Source organism: Elaeis guineensis, chromosome 1 (assembly GCF_000442705.2).
Source record: "Elaeis guineensis isolate ETL-2024a chromosome 1, EG11, whole genome shotgun sequence".
Lineage (NCBI taxonomy): Eukaryota > Viridiplantae > Streptophyta > Magnoliopsida > Arecales > Arecaceae > Elaeis > Elaeis guineensis.
This window is the reverse complement of record NC_025993.2, coordinates 101,687,837-101,705,655: the sequence shown is the minus strand read 5'-3', so window position 1 is coordinate 101,705,655 and position 17,819 is coordinate 101,687,837. Positions and strand designations below refer to the sequence as shown.

The window sequence follows — 17,819 nt, the reverse complement described above, 5'->3', positions numbered from 1 at the left end:
CCTACTACCATTGACAAGCCATTATTACCCATCTTCAAGATCCCAAAATCATCAGAAGCATAAGATGTGAAGAATTTCTTCTTTGATATCACATGAAAGGAGGCACCACTATCAATCACCCAATTTATCTCATGACAAGCAAGATTGATCACATTCTCATCATAAATAATAACAAGTTCATTTGAAGTGGTGGTGGCAACATGATCATCTTTGTCATTGTCATTCTTTTCCCTTTTCCATTTATAGCAATATTTCTTGATATGTCCCATTTTACCACAATAGTGACTTTCAAGATTCTTTTGCCTTGACTTTGATTTACTCCTGCTTTTACTTTTACCGTTCTATCCTTGGCCCTTATTCTTGCTTCTCCCTCAGTTTTCAATAACTAAGACCATAGATTGTGATGATGACACACCTTAAGTTCTCCATCTCATCTTCTCATTCAAGACACCACTCTTGGTATATCCCATGATCACAACACCATTAGGAGCAGAATTGGTCAAAGACACATGAAAATTTTTTCAAGAATCAGATAAACCATTCAGTAGCCAAAATCCTTAAATTTCATCATCAAACTTTACACCCATTCTGAGCAACTGATCAAAGCACCCTTGAAATTTATTCAAGTGATCAGATATGGAGCTCCCTTCCTTGTACCTTAACTACATTGCTTGTTTAAGCAAAAATAATTTATTGTTTTCAATCTTTGAAGCATACAAGATTTCTAGCTTCTCCCACAAAGTTCTAGGATGTGTCTCATTAACAATATGATTCAAGACATTATCTTCTATCCATTGTCGAATAAAGCCACATACTTATTGATGCTCAAATTTTCATTCTTCATCAGATTTAGACTTAAGTTTCTGAGTCTCAAACATCGATAGATGTAGTTTTTTTACAAATAAAAGATCTTTCATTTTTTCTTTCTGTTTATGATAATTTATGCCATTCAAACAAATCATTTTACTCAAATTCACCTCCATCATTCAAACAAGCTCAACCCACAAGTAAACAAATGAAATGTTCTGATACCAGACTGTTGGGAAAGGAGGCGATGACAACCAAGATGGGTCATCCTTTTCTGCTTGAGTGAATCTGTGAGAAGCAAAAAATTTTCAACAACTAAAGCAAATATCTAACACACAAATATACCCAAAATTGCACAAAAATATCCACAAAAGGGAACACATGATTTTAACATGGAAAATCCTCCCAACGTGAAGGATAAAAACCATAGGACCAAAGGTCCACCCAAAAGAACTTCACTAAAATCAATATAATGTCTATAATAGTCACAAACAACCACAGATAGCTCATAAACTTAGAGCCAAACTACAATTCCAAGAACTATGAAATAACAAGAAAGAAACAATAAGAAAATGAAGAAAAGTTATCAAAACACAGCTTCTGTTTTAAGCCATGAAAATTAGGTTTTCAGTCCAAATTATGATCAGCATCATTGAAGTTGAAGAACCATATGTCTTCTACTTGCTGTCCAAAAGTCAGCTCAATTGGATCACAAATGACCTTCCGATCGTCAACTAAATCAAAACTACGCAGAGCTATCCAAAACCTATGGAATTATGTTTTTCTCTCCCTTTCTCTCTCTTTTTCTCTCTTCAAAGTGGCTGAACGCTCTTGGTCAAAATTAGGACAGTAAGAGTTATATTTATATAATTCATAGTGGACTTAAGTATAGACTATATCCACAAATGGATCTCGACCAAAATAAACCAAACTTTGGATTTTTTTCCACATAGGAGGGGAACCCAAAAGCCCAACATATGAATGGTGTAAGAAATAGTGATCTTAGTACCAAATAACATAGTAGCAAAATTATTTAGTATATATCCAATATCTCATAGTTGAATGTTTATTTATTGAATAAGCATCTTGATTAACTCTTGTTTATAAGTAAGACCAAACTCTTTTGGATGGATCAAATACCAGGAGCGAGAGCATAAGAGAGACAAGAGCTAGTCTGGTATATATACACCTTGCATATACAGCCAAGAAGGTATAGTTCATAGTCGAACCAGACATGGCAGAGAATGCTATACTTCTAGTAGTGACAAAGATCGGTGTTGCTTTGGGTGGAGAAGCACTGAAACTAGCTAGTTCTCTGTTTGCAAAGGAAGTCTCATTGTTGACTCAACTACCAAGTGGTATGAGGCGTGTTAGGATATACCGACTGACCCCTATATGCCGACTTACCCTCGGACCGGTCTGACCGATGACCGACGACCGACGGACGACCCCGATGGATGACCCCGACGGACGACTCCGACCGACGACCGATGGACGACTCCGACCGACGACCGACGGACGACTCCGACCGACGACCTCGACGGACGACTCCGACCGACGACCGACGGACGACTCCGACGGACGACCCCGACGGACGACCCCGACGGACGACTCCGACCGACGACCGACGGACGACTCCGATGGACGACCTCAACAGACGACTCCGACCGACGACCGACGAACGACTCCGACGAACGACCCCGATGGGCGACTCTGACGGACAACCCCGACAGACGACTCTGACCGACGAATGACTCCGACGGATGACCCCGACGGATAACTCCGACAGACGACTCCGACGGATGACCCCGACGGATGACTCTGACCGACGACCGACGAACGACCCCGACGGACGACTCCGACCGACGCCCGACTCTACTGACCGCACCGACCAATGACTGCCGACAGTAGCTGCTGACATTATCCGACTGAAGGAGTATCGGCCGGATAGACCCATTCCGTTTCCGACCAGTCAAGCAGTGGAGCCCAAATCACCGACTCACTGTCGGAGGCAGCAGCCGACGTCCGACCTCAGCGAGGTATTAAACCGGCTGACGGTATCTCCGGGTCATCACCTGACATTCTGACCGTCGAATACCGATGTATGGTCGGCCAGCCCGTCCAAGGGTCGTACGACCGCTATGGGCTGTTGTCTTGTCAAGGACATGCTGTGCAGTCACCTTGGGGCATTGTCCTGCCGAGGACATGAGTTCGTTCTGACAACCCGCGGTGATTTGACAGCCCACAGTGATTTGACAGCCCCCGGTGATTTGACAACTCCCCAGTTGTCTGCACCATTAATGGCGGGACCACACCGCATTCTACTATAAAAAGAGGTAAGGCAACAGTCTTGGTAAGCTCTCTCTGACGCTCCCTCCAGCTCCCAAGCTTACCCGAGCCCTCTCGGGCTGGGCCCCTGATTCTTTTCTACTGTTGCCTAGTCTCCTCTCTGACTTGACCGTCGGAGGGTCTCCGTCGGAGGCATCTCCGGTCAGTGTGGACTCCTCTTGCAGGTGCTCGTTCCCGACGACCAGGCGATGGAGGATTGGCCGCAACAGGTTTGGCACGTCAGGTAGGGGTACGCTCGATAGAGGTAAGATAGCAAGCTCCCTAGAGCTTCAGAGACCTCTCGAGATGACGAAAATCAGAGCTCAGTGATCGAGAGCTACCGGGTCGGCGAGGCACTCTTCCCACCCGGAAGAGCCCTCTCCTTCACCCTCCATGGCGGAGCCCAGCTATCCGCACCCGGCGGTGACCACGGAGGCGCAAATCGCGGCGATCGTACGGCAAATGACCGTTCTGACGGATGCGATCAAAAATCTCCAGTAGCAACCGACTCAGTTGCTGCGACCGCCGGCAGAACAACCGGTGGCGCATCCCATGCCATCCAGAAGCAGCCGCCGATGCCACTTCCATCTCCTCCTCAAGAGCAGCTGTCTCACCACTCCCACCGAGAAGGGGGGGCGACCATGGCATGACGCCCGTCGGTCTCGACGTCCCTCCCCTTCCTAGCTGGAGCGAGCGAGGAGGGAGAAGCGGCCGCGGATGCCATCCGCCTCACTCTCAAACTCATCGGGAAGATCGACTCCTAGAGTTTCTCAACACCGACGGTTAAACGACTACGAGCGCAAGTTTGAAGAAATCGACCGTCGGCTTGCCCAGCTCCAGACGGATGGATAGAAGTCGTCGAACGACATCGACTTTCGGACCACCCAACCTCTCTCCTGATTCATCTTCGACGAACCGATCCCTAGTCGGTTCAAGATGCCTCACGTGGAGCCTTACGATGGCTCCACCGACCCAATTGACCATCTGAAGAGCTACAAGGCTCTCATGATAATCCAAGAGGCAACCGATGCCTTCCTTTACGTCGGCTTCCTCGCCACACTCTGCAGAGCTGCCAGGGCCTGGTACTCCGACCTCCGCTCGGGAAGTATCCACTCCTTCGGACAGCTCGAACATTCTTTCGTGGCCCATTTCAGCACCAGTCGGAAGCCACCGTGAACCTCAGACAGTCTTTTCTCCCTCAAGCAGAGAGAAAATGAGACTCTACGATACTTTGTGGCCCGGTTCAATGCGACTACACTTGAGGTCCGGGACCTCAACGAAGACATGGCTATCTCGGCCATGAAGAGGGGACTAAGGGGGTCTCGGTTCACCTATTCCTTGGACAAAACCCTCCCCCAGACGTATGTCGAGTTGCTGGAGCGCGTGTATAAATACGTGCGTACGGACGAAGGAGCTTCCGACCGACGTCTGACCGAGGGCACGGGTCAGAAGGAGAAGTGAAAGAAAAATCAGACTCCTACTGAACCCAGCGGGCCCCACCGATAGACGGGTCTCGCCCCGACAACGGAGTCTGAGACCGACGCATCGCAGGTATGACTCCTACACTCCTCTCCCCGCTCCTCGTGCGTAGATCCTGATAGAGATCGAAAGAGCGGAGTATCTACGATGGCCTCGGCCTCTGAAGGCAAAGGGCCTCGACCAACGTAACCCGATCGCCGAATCTACGACGGTCTCAGCCTTTGAAAGCAAAGGGCCTCGACCGAAGCAGCTCGATAGCTGATCACTGAATCTACGACTCGATCGTCGATCGCCGAACTGATGGCCTCGGCCTCTGAAGGCGAAAAGGCCTCGACCAACATGGCTCGATCGTCGATCGCCAAATCAATGACTCGATCATCAATTGCCGAACCGACGGCCTCGGCCTTTGAAGGCAAAAGGGCCTCGACCAACACGGCTCGATCGTCGATCATCGAATCAATGGCTTGATCACCGATTATCGAATCAACGACTCGATCACCGATCGTCGAACCCATGGCCTCGGCCTCTGAAGGCAAAAGGGCTTCGACCAATGCAGCCTGATCGCCGAACCAATGGCTCAATCGTCGACCAACGTAGCTTGATCACCGATCGTCGAATCCACGGCTCGATCATTGATCGTCGAATCGACGGCCTATGCCTCTGAGGGCAAAAGGCCTCGACCAACGTGGCTGGCTAACTTGCCGACTTAGCTTCGACTAAGAGTGGTAAAATGTCAAGACAACCGCAATTCGACTTGCGACATACCGACTTGATCACGATCGGTCGAAGGATATTCGGCTTACCACCGTTTATCATACGTCCTAACGCGCATGTCCGACCAAGGGCCGGACAACGGATATTCGACTTGCCATCGTTATCCTATTCGAATACGTCGGACGTTACTCGACTATCAGATACGTCGGACGTTACTCGACTATCAGATACGTCGGATGCTACTCGACTATCAGACTCTACGGGATGATCGTGTCATGCTACGTTCGGAGGTTGGCCGACCTCCGACCCGACGTGCACGCTCGACCTACAGTTGGGATGACCGACATCGGATCGTTCGTTGATGCGATCGCCAGAGTCGGGGCAAGACATGACGGAAAACTACTCCTTTCGCCCGAAGCCGTCGCCCACATGTTCACGCGAGCCAACATGACATCGGACTCAGGAGTGGGGAGGGAAACTGTTGGGATATATCGACTGACCCCCATACGCCGACTTTCCCTCAGACCGGTCTGACCGACGACCGATGGACGACTCCGACGGATGACCCTGACGGACGACTCCGACGGACGACCGACGGATGACCTCGACGGACGACCGACGACCTCGACAGACAACTCCGACGGACGACTCCGACAGACGACTCCGACGGACGACCCCGACGGACGACTCCGACCGACGACCCCGACGGGCGACTCCGACGGATGACCCCGACGGGCGACTCCGATGGATGATCCAGATGGACGACTCTGACCGACGACCGACGGATGACTCCGACAGACCCCGACGGACGACTCCGATGGACGACTCCGACGGACGACCCCGACGGACGACTCCGACCGATGACCGACGGACGACCCCGACGGACGACTCCGATCGACGACCGACGGATGACTCCGACCGACGCCTGACTCTACCGACCGAACCAACCGACGACTGCCGACAGTAGCTGCCGACATTATCCGACTGAAGGAGTGTCGGCTGGGCAGACCCATTCTGTTCCTGACCAGCCGAGCGGTGGAGCCCAAATCACCGACTCACTGTCGGGGGCGGCAGCCGACGTCCGACCTCAACGAGGCATTAAACCGGCCGACGGTGTCTCCGGGTCATCATCCGACGTTCCGACAGTCGAATACCGACGTATGGTCGGCCAGCCCGCCCAATGGCCGTACGACCGCTATGGGCTGTTGTCTTGTCAAGGACATGCTGTGCAGTCGCCCTGGGGCATTGTCCTGTCGAGGACATGGGTTCGTTTTGACAATCCGCGGTGATTTGACAGTCCACGACGATTTGACAGCCCCTGATGATTTGATAACTCTCCAGTTGTCAGCACCATTAATGGCGGGACCATGCCGCGTTCTACTATAAAAAGGGGTAAGGCAACAGTCTTAGTAAGCTCTCTCTGATGCTCCCTCCAGCTCTCAAGCTTATCCGAGTCCTCTCGGGCTGGGCCTCTGATTTTTCACTGTTGTCTAATCTCTTTCTGACTTGACCATCGAAGGATCTCTATTGGAGGCATCTCTGATCTGTGAGAACTTTTTTTGCAGATGTGCGACTGACGATCGAACGATGGGGGATTGGCCGCAACAAGACGTATCAGGAGTGAACTTTTGGTAATGCAAGCCTTTCTCGGTCAAATAGATATTCAAACTGAAAAGAACCAGGTCCTTGAAGTTTGGATTGAGGAGGTACGGAAACTGGCAAATCATGTCGAGGACATCATGGATGAGTATTTCTATCCCATAGCTCAACAGCAAGGGAGCGGATTGGGAGGTTTTGTCAAGAAAATATTTAAGGGATCCCAAAATTTGATTGCCTGGCATCAAATTGCTGCACAAGTGAAAGAGTTAGAAACTAATCTTCAGCACCTTTCACAGATGAAGAAACGATGGATTAAGATGACAGAGGGAGAAACGGGTAGTAGTTCAAATTATTCTGGTGAAAAGCAGCTGAATTTAACGAACTCTTCTTATTTTATTGACGAGAATGAGCTCGTGGGAATTGACCGAAACAAAACAAAAATAACTGACTGGCTTTCTGGTGAGGACCCAGCTAGATGTGTAATATCCGTGTGCGGCATGGGGGGACTGGGCAAAACAACTCTAGTCGCCAGTGTATACAAAAGTGAGAGAAAAAAGTTTGAACGTCATGCGTGGATATCCATCTCAAAAACTTACAAGGTGGATGATCTTTTTGTTGGATTATTTTAAACTTATCATTAAATAACTTTGGAAAACTAAAAGACCTCTTGGAAAACTAAAGGGTCTCTTGGAAATCTGAAAGGCCTCCTTGTAAAAAGGAATAGGCTTCTTGATAGATGAAGAATACATAGAATTCTGTAAATGCTTCTTAGTATTCCATGCATGAATTAAATGCTATGGAATATAAAAAGGCATCTAGGCATCTATAAATAGGAAGGTGATTTGTCCATTGTGGTGTGTGAAGCAAGTATTCTTCTTGTCATCTTTCCACCATAAGAAAAGAGTGTTTATTATTTTTATTTGAGATTCTTCAATTTTATCATTTGGTATCAGAGCCTTGTCTTGTTGAGAAGACTGATCCTAAGAGAAATGGCTAGTGATGGTGTGCAAATGCAAATCCCAAAGCTTACTAAGGAGAACTTTGGGAATTGGTGTATCCAGATGAAGTCATTGTTTGGCTCACAAGATCTATGGGAGATCGTTAATGATGGCTACACCGAGCCTACACCAGATCAAGAGAGAGGGTACAATCAAAATCAAAAGGAGGCTTTGAGAGTTACAAGGAGGAGAGACAAGAAAGCTTTGTTTCAATTGTATCAAGCCTTGGATGAGGTGACATTTGAAAGAATTGCTGAGGCAACTTCTGCAAAGCAAGCATGGGATACTCTCTCCATCATATTTAAAGGAGAAGAAAAAGTGAAGCGAATTCGACTACAACAACTATGGGGAGAATTTGAAGTCGCCACCATGAAGGAGACGGAGAATATCTTCAACTACTTTTCTCGAATATTGGTTATCGTAAACCAATTGAAGAGGAATGGAGAGAAGATAGATGATGTTCGAGTGGTAGAGAAGATACTTCGGTCTTTGACACCGAGGTTTGAGTATATTGTTGTCGCTATTGAAGAAGCTAATGATGTGGATACTCTATCCATCAATGCGTTGATGGGTAAACTTCAAGTCCATGAACAAAAGAAGCAAAATAAAATTGAAGCAGCTAATACAGAGCAAATACTTCAATCAAAGGTGGAGGCCAAAGATAAAAAAGGAAAGGATCAAGGGCAATCTCAAGCATTTCGAGATGCTAGTAGCAACATAAGAGGTGGTGGCAACAACTATCGTGGTCGTGGTCGAGGCCGTAGTCATGGTCGAGGAGGCTACAATGGTGGAAGAGGCCGAACTCCAAATTTCAACAATGGAAGAGGTGGTAGAAGAGGTGAACATGGTCGAGGTAGAAGATTAAATGGAGGTCGTGACCAAGCAAGATCCAATGTTCAATGCTATAATTGCCACAAATATGGGCATTATAGCTATGAGTGTTGGAACAATGAGCAAAGCAACTACTCCGAATCCAAAAACCAAGAAGAAGAGCCAACTCTTCTTTTGGCATGCCAACAAAATGGAGACTTGAAGAATGTGTGGTTTCTTGACTCAGGAGCCACAAACCACATGTGTGGAAGAAAAGACCTATTCGTGGAGTTGCAAGAAGGGGTGCATGGTGATGTGAAGTTTGGGGATTTCTCTAAAGTTTCCGTCAAAGGAAGAGGCAAGATCATGATTCAACAAAAGAATGGTACGTCTGATTTTATTTCCAATGTATATTATGTGCCAGACTTGAAGAGTAATATTCTAAGTATTGGCCAACTTTTGGAGAAGGGTTATATAATTCATATGAAAGGGTCATCACTAACCTTAAGAGATTGGAATGGAAAGCTGATTGCTTGTGTCCAGATGGCGAAGAACAGGATGTTTCCTCTTCTCTTGAAGACAGATTCTCAAAATTGCTTGCAAGTGGATATCAAGAACCCTTCTTGGCTTTGGCATCTCAGGCTTGGACATTTAAATTTTGGAAGTTTGAAATTGCTATCTAAAGATGGTATGGTGAAAGGTCTTCCGCATATATATTATCCAAATGAAGTTTGTGAAAAGTGCACACTAGCAAAGCATACAAGAGCTCCCTTCAAAGGTGGAAAGTCTTGGAAAGCAATGAGACCATTGCAGTTGGTGCATACTGATATATGCGGCCCTCTTCCAGAATCTCATGGTGGTAACAAATATTTTATAACATTTGTTGATGATTTTAGTAGAATGTTGTGGGTTTATTTTCTTAAAGAAAAGTCGGCTGCACTCTCTACATTTAAAAATTTTAAATCTTTAGTTGAAAAAGAATGTAACTATAAAGTATAAATTTTGAGATCCGATAGAGGTGGAGAATACATGTCAAATGCTTTCAGGAACTATTGTGATGAAGAAGGAGTTCGACATCAATTCACTGCTCCGTACTCTCCACAACAAAATGGAGTAGCCGAAAGGAAGAATCGGACCATCCTTGACATGACAAGAAGTATGTTGAAAGAGAAGAACCTTCCCGAGCAATTTTGGGCTGAAGCAGTGGCATGTGCAGCCTATCTCATCAACCGAAGTCCGACAAAGTTCATCAAAGGAATGACACCAAAGGAAGCTTGGAGTGGCTACAAGCCAGGAGTGAGCCACTTGAAGATTTTTGGGAGCATTGCTTATGCCCAAGTGCCACAAGAGAAGAGAAAAAAGCTTGATAATCGAAGCCAAAAGTGCATCTTCATAGGATACAGTGAGCAATCCAAAGCCTACAAGTTGTATGATCCAACGGCAAATAAGGTAATCATCAGTCGAGATGTGGTCTTCAAGGAAGATGATGTATGGGATTAGAGTGGCACAGATTCTCATACCAAATATGTACCACTTCATAATGAAGCTGAGGAGAACATAGAAGTAGAGGCTGTCCAACCAATATTATCACCAGCAAGATCATCTCCACCACCACAAGCTACACCGGCTTCTTCAAGTCATTCTATATCAACAAGAAGTTATGGAAGAAAATTTAGAAGTCTTAATGATCTTTATGATGAAACAGAAGCAGTTGAACAAGTTGATTTATATTGTTTATTTGCTGATGTTGAATCTCTAACATTTGATGAAGCAGTGCAGAAAGCTGAATGGAGAAAGGCAATGAAGGAGGAGATCTATGCCCTAGAGAAAAATAATACGTGGGAGTTAACTACACTTCCAAAAGGACAAAAGGCGATAGACGTTAAGTGGGTGTACAAAGTGAAGCACACTGCTAATGGAGAAGTAGAAAGATACAAAGCTCGTCTTGTTGCCAAAGGCTACAAGCAAAAGAAGGGATTCGACTATGATGAAGTCTTTGCACCAGTTGCTCGACTTGACACCGTGAAGCTTATCTTCTCACTTGCATCTCATCACAAGTGGAAGATATACCATATGGATGTGAAGTCAGCATTTCTCAATGGCTACCTTGAAGAAGAAGTTTATATTGAGCAACCGGAGGGTTATATCCTTAAAGGCATGGAAGATAAAGTGTATAAGTTACGAAAAGCTTTGTATGGGTTGAAGCAAGCACCCCGAGCATGGAATACACGGATCGATCATTATCTCCAGGGATACGGCTTTGTCAAGTGCCCCTATGAATATGCCACCTATGTGAAGAAAAAAGGAGATGATATTTTGATAATATGTTTATATGTAGATGACCTTCTTGTGACAGGTAGCAGCAAGGAAATGATTTATGAATTCAAAGCAGCTATGGGCAAGGAGTTCGAAATGACGGGTGGAGACTTGATGTCCTATTTTCTTGGCATCGAGGTAAAGCACAGAGAAGATGGCATCTTCATTTCTCAAGGGAGATATGTAAGAAACATTCTAAAAAAATTCAAAATGGAGAGTTGTAAGGAAGTAAACACCCCGGTGGCTTATGGAGAAAAACTTAATAAAGAAGGAGAAGGCAAGGAGGTGAACTCGACTCTCTTCAAAAGTCTTGTTGGAAGTCTTCGCTATCTCACTATAAGTCGGCCCGATATTGTTTATGGAGTTGGTTTGATTAGTAGATATATGGAGCATCCAAAGGAGTCACATTGGATGGCGGCAAAGAGGATTCTTAGATATCTTAAAGGAACTCTTGATCATGGTATGTTTTATGCTCATTCCAATGATGCAAGTTTAATTGGTTTTTCTGATAGTGATTGGGGTGGAGATCTTGATGAACGGAAGAGCACTTCCGGTTATGTTTTTTATTTTGGTGCTAATGCTTTCTCTTGGAGCTCAAAGAAGCAATCTATTGTGGCACTATCTACATGTGAGGCGGAGTATGTTGCAGCGGCATCATGTGTATGTGAGGCTATATGGTTGCGAAATTTGCTAGAAGAATTGGGTCATCCACAAAAAGAGCCTATAAAGATCAATGTTGATAACAAATCTGCTATTGAGCTAGCCAAGAATCCAGTCCAACATGGAAGAAGCAAACATATCGACACTAGATTCCATTTTCTTCGTGATCAAGTCAAAAAAGGAATTGTGGAGGTTGTGTATTGCAAATCAAAAGAACAAGTTGCTGATATATTCACAAAATCACTCAAAAGTGAAGACTATCAAAGGCTGAGGAAGATGCTTGGAGTCATAGCACCAAGATGAACAAGTTTAAGGGGGGAATTGTTGGATTATTTTAAACTTATCATTAAATGACTTTGGAAAACTAAAAGACCTCTTGGAAAACTAAAGGGTCTCTTGGAAATCTGAAAGGCCTCCTTGTAAAAAGGAATAGGCTTCTTGATAGATGAAGAATACATAGAATTCTGTAAATGCTTCTTAGTATTCCATGCATGAATTAAATGCTATGGAATATAAAAAGGCATCTAGGCATCTATAAATAGGAAGGTGATTTGTCCATTGTGGTGTGTGAAGCAAGTATTCTTCTTGTCATCTTTCCACCATAAGAAAAGAGTGTTTATTATTTTTATTTGAGATTCTTCAATTTTATCATTTTTAAGAAGAATGATTGAGGAGCTGTATGGAAATGAAAAAGTAGAGAAAAAACCGAATAACATCAGGGAAATGGACGACAGAAGGTTAGCTGAAAGCGTAAGACTGTTTCTGGAGAAAAAAAAAATATTTGATCATACTGGATGATGTATGGGATCCAAAAGCTTTCGATGAAATTGGTGCTGCCATTAATGTTGACGACAAGAATGGAAGCAGAGTAATCATTACAACCCGGAGTGACGAGGTAGCTTCCGTAGCACGTGATGGTCGGAAGCATCAGCCCGGCCTTTTGGAAAGCACGGAGGCGTGGGATCTGTTCCGTAAGAGGGCATTCCGAAATGAAGATGGAAAATGTCCTGAAGAGCTGGAGGAGGAGGAGTTGGGGAAGAAAATTGTATCAAAATGTCAAGGGTTGCCACTAGCTATCGTCTCTTTAGGCAGCCTTCTGTCCCCGAGAGAGAGAACCAAGTCAGAATGGGGGAAAGTTTATGATCGGCTGAGCTGGGGGTTGAATCACAACTCAAATTTGGACAATGTGAAGCATGTTTTGAATCTCAGCTACAACTATCTACCGAGATATCTTAAGAACTGCTTCTTGCATTGCAGCATGTTCCCGGAGGATCATATGCTTCAGAGAAAGAGGCTTATGAGGCTGTGGGTCGCAGAAGGATTTGTGGAGGAAAGGGGATCGAGCACAATGGAAGAAGTGGCAGAGGACTATCTCAAGGAGCTCGTCCATCGATGCATTCTTCAAGTTGTAAAGACGAATGGATTTGGTAGAATAAAACACTGTCGGATGCACGACATTGTACGAGAGTTGGCTGCATCATTGTATAAGAAGGAAAATTTCAGTGTGGTTATACATGACGATCTTGAGATGGTGGTGAAGACGGGTGAGGAGAAACGTCGTCTGTCAGTGCACAAATGCGGTAACGAACTCCAGTCGAGCATGGAGTTGCCAAGACTTCGCACTTTCACGGTGTTTGACCCTACAATGTCGGCATCGTCATCCTTGTCTTCGCTGTGTTCCAGCTCTAGATATTTGACCGTCTTAGACCTACAAGGCATCTCGATTGAGAGAGTACCAGATGAAATTGGGGACTTATTCAATCTGCACTTTTTGGGTCTGAGGGAGACGAAGGTGAAGGTGCTACCTGAATCCTTGGGAACGCTTCGTAACCTACAGACGCTAGACCTCATGGAAAGTGAAATAGAGAAACTGCCTGGCACGACAGAAAACCTCAAGAAGTTGCGTCACCGGTTTGCAGAGAAGATTGTAGACCCAACTTACAAGACTATAAATCATCGTAGAGGTGTGCAATGTCCGAAGGGGCTGTGGAATTTTAAAGACCTGCAAACTCTTCAAGCAGTGGAAGCAAACGAGGAATTTGTGGAACAGCTAGGGAACTTAACCCAGATAAGAAGCATTCGGATATGTAAAGTGCGTGGCATCCATTGCGAGCACCTATGCGCTTCGTTATCAAGGTTGCGCTACCTATGCTACTTGGACCTTAATGCTAGCGACGAGAATGAGATTCTCCAGTTGGGAGGCTGGGATCCTCCACCTCCACGTCTTCAAAAGCTTGGTCTGAGGGGACGACTGGTAGAAGGGACGATGGAGTTGCCCTTATTTCGTGCCCTTGGATCCAGCCTTCGGGTATTACGTCTGGGTTGGAGTGGGTTGAGAGAGGATCCACTTCGATCCCTCTCTCAATTGACCCACCTTGTACAGCTCGAAATGAGTAAGGCATATGACGGACAGAAATTGGGGTTTCGTAGCGGATGGTTCCCTAATTTGAAGGACCTCATTTTATCCGATTTTCCCAAACTCGGTCAAGTGGATGTAGAGGAAGGCGCCATGGCAAGGCTGGAGTCTCTATCCATGAAGCGCCTACGAGCATTAAAGAATGTCCCACGAGGCATTGAATATCTGACATCCCTCCAGAAATTGTACTCGAAGGATCTGCATCCAGAATTCATAGAGAGGACCAAACAACCGATGTCAAAAGACTTTCAGGACAGGAGGAGAAGAGAGAAGCGTAGAAGGGCCTTTTCATGTTCCATCCCTCTATCCACGCATGTGGGACCACCGAGTAAGTCTATTCCATTTTTATCTTATTATTATTACTCCATCTCATGCTTATTGGTCATACCTCATGCTCTGATCTTTTTTCTCAACCAAAAAAATTAAGTCGATATTTCTAACCAGTGCTTGGTTTCTTTTATCCAGCATCTGGGTCCCGTAACTTTCACATCTTTTTATCCCTTCACCACTGCATGAGCCTCAAATCTGCATATTTTACCATTAGATATTTCCTATTATATATATTGATTAGATCTCAGATTTAGTTATTGGCTGCACCTATTTGTTCTTGAAAATAAGAGGGCTAATTTCCAACAAAATGAGATTTTCTTCTTAATTTCGTTTACTGTAAGGTCTCATTAGCGTGTTTCTCTGTTAAATTAAAATTTAAAAGATTTCTGCTATCTTTCTCTAGAATTTTGATTGTATTGACCTAATACACACTTGTAATAACAAATTTTGCCACTCAAATTTTTAACAAATCTTTTGTCGTTATTGTAGTTTTTAATTTACAAGCCCATTTTCTTTTCTTAGGTCTACATATTTTCTTTTTACTGCTCCAAAACTAACCATTTTTCCAGATTTGCCTTTCTTTTTTAATGATATTTGCCTTTATGTATTTCTAAAAATCCAAATTACGATACGTACTTAAAATTCCAAGTAAATCTTCATTTTAATTTTTCATTCCATTCGGTTTTTTCACTCAAAATAAGGTTTATTTGATATTTCATATAATCTTTGCTTCATAATTTAATGCTTTCGATTTGAAAGTTTTCTATAATTCATTTCTCCATAACTTTTCTCAATATGTCATCATCTTTTTAGTATATATTTTGTATTAAGCAAATATGAAAAATTTAGAAAATTATGTATCTTGTTCATTAATCTATTCAATTAGTTTATGAATTTTGGATGAATAAAGATTGCTTTATTTTTCTCTTGCAGGAAATTCATTCTATGGAGTCTCTTTCTATGTTATATATGATGGATTTTGCTCATAAAGATTTGTTTTCCATATGCCATGTGTATTGGTGCTTTCACTTTCTCTCTTCTATTCCATTAGGACCTATTAAACTTATTTAAAAGGTGATATTTTTAGGTGCTAATACAATCATGACAATATGTAATATCTATTTACATGTAAGAGAGATATTTATACTTATCACTGTTTATTTTAGTTTGTTCAAGTACTTCATTTTTGTCGTATGCATATGCAGTCTGAATTAAGTTTGTTGGTGGAGTTTGTACATAGTTACTTACTTTTCATTTAATAAAGTTGACTTCTTGCCATAAAAAAAAGAGAGATATTTATACTTGCTTACTATGTCTCGTGAATTTAGCTTCAAAAATCTTTGAGAAAAGAGTTGTCTATTCCAGATTTTTGACAAAGATGCATGGTCCAAGCAACCATACAAACCTCACATAGTAAACACTCATCATATAATTTCTTAAAATCTAGTTTGAAAGCTAGGTGTCTCTCTCTCTCTTTCTCTCCGGGAAAAAAGAATCCAAAGGGAACCTCTTATCCTATTCACAGCTTCACAGCCAAAGAATTTTGACAAGCAAAATGGACCAAGACTAAGATGAATAGAAATCCCAATTTATCTTGGTGGAAAGCAAATATATCATACAAAAACAGGACCAATATTGGTGATATCATTTTTTTGAGCCTGAGGAGGGGGAGATTTAGAGCCCCATCTAAAATGCAATGTTCAGGAACTCTGGCTACATCTAAAATGCAATGTTCAGGAACTTACCAGCAAACATTTGGAATCTCTTAGTGGAGAGCTAAGAGTTCTAGGCACACCCTCCACATTGATCAAGTAATTTGTTTGATGTCGTTGTGCCACATTAAATGTGTAGTCAGTTTGGGGCAGCCAATGGCAGGAATTTGGTTATTTCTTTTAATGCCTTCCATGCTACTATGCATAATTGTGGTACCTCAATGGAAGGCATTCCATAGAAAGAACTAATTTTTTTTACTAAAGCTTTCTTGTTTTTGTGGATGTCTCTGACTACTGAATTTGAAGTGCTGGAGTCATCAGACGAAGAGGTTGGACACGGTTTCAGCAGTCTCCTTTTTCAATCCTGATGTCAATATGTTCGGCCAGAATAAGTGAATTCTTGGAGGTAAACCCTTTAAGATTCTACTTATAAAATGGACCTCCTATCTTGTGTTTCCCACGAACTTCACCGTAAAATCAAAACGTGTCACTTGCATTTCTGAAGAAACCCATCATCATCAAATTCTTGCACAAAATAGAGAACAAACAACATAGAATTGAAAAGATTGAGTGAAAAAAGATCTATGAGAATCCAAATTCTAAAATCCAAATGGCCATCAAATTAAGGAAAAAAAAGAGGTTTAGCTAATACAATCAACAATCAGGATCTTTGCATCATTTATAAGGTGAAAACTGGCTACATCACCAATATATGATTAGGAATGAAGAAGATTTGCAGAAGGAAACTTAAAACTATCATTGATATTGAGTTCAGTACAACATGTTGCGACCCTAAGCTACATTCACAAAATATTTAAAAATTGCAAATATAAGAGATAGAGTTGGGCCTCTGATTTCTTGTGGTGATGCCATAAAATTTTCAAGTGGATAAAAAGTTATAGTCGAGGATCTGGTTGGTCGAGGTCAAGCTGCTGGTCCACAATAGCCTCTATGTTCACAATAGCGGTCTTTAGATCTTCGAATCTGATCTACTTTAAGATAATCTTCAGGTCTAAATCCAGCTTTCTATTTTGGATATTGCTGTCATTTTCAACTTTTTAAATGCATCCAATGACTCATCCCGCATCAGAATCATCACCTTCTCTAGCATGATATTGAAAAAATTAAACTAAATCACACTAAAAAAATCAAAGGATTTAATTAGATATTTTTTAAGTACAAAGATCATTTAAGAACATCTGTGAAACTTAGAGGATGTAACATATAATTATAGTACATGAATGATGATGTGGCATATAGTTTCCATCATATCACTTGGTGATTGGATACTATCGAAAAAATTTACAGTACATGCCATGTCATTACCAATATATCACATCACTTATGGGTGTTGATGTATCACTCGATGATTGGATACTTTCAAAAAAATTTCATATCAGATACCACATCATCATCCATGCCATATCATCTATGCCACATCTTCATGAGTGATGACGTATCACTCAGTGATTAGATACTTTTGAAAAATTTCATAATAGATGCCATGTCAATTAATCATACCACGTCATTTATGCCACGTCACCTACAAGTGCTGGCATGTCACTCGATTATCGGATACTTTTGAAAAATTTTATAATAGATGCCACATCATCATCCATGCCACATTATTTATGAGTGCTGAAATGTCAC

The 17,819-nt window shown here is 43.2% G+C and overlaps 1 pseudogene; it reads left to right on the top strand.

Annotated features, from left to right (window-relative positions):
* The first annotated feature begins 2,041 nt into the window (after nucleotides 1–2,041).
* Nucleotides 2,042–16,226, top strand: LOC105037716 (disease resistance protein RPM1-like; annotated as a pseudogene).
* Nucleotides 16,227–17,819: the final 1,593 nt, after the last annotated feature.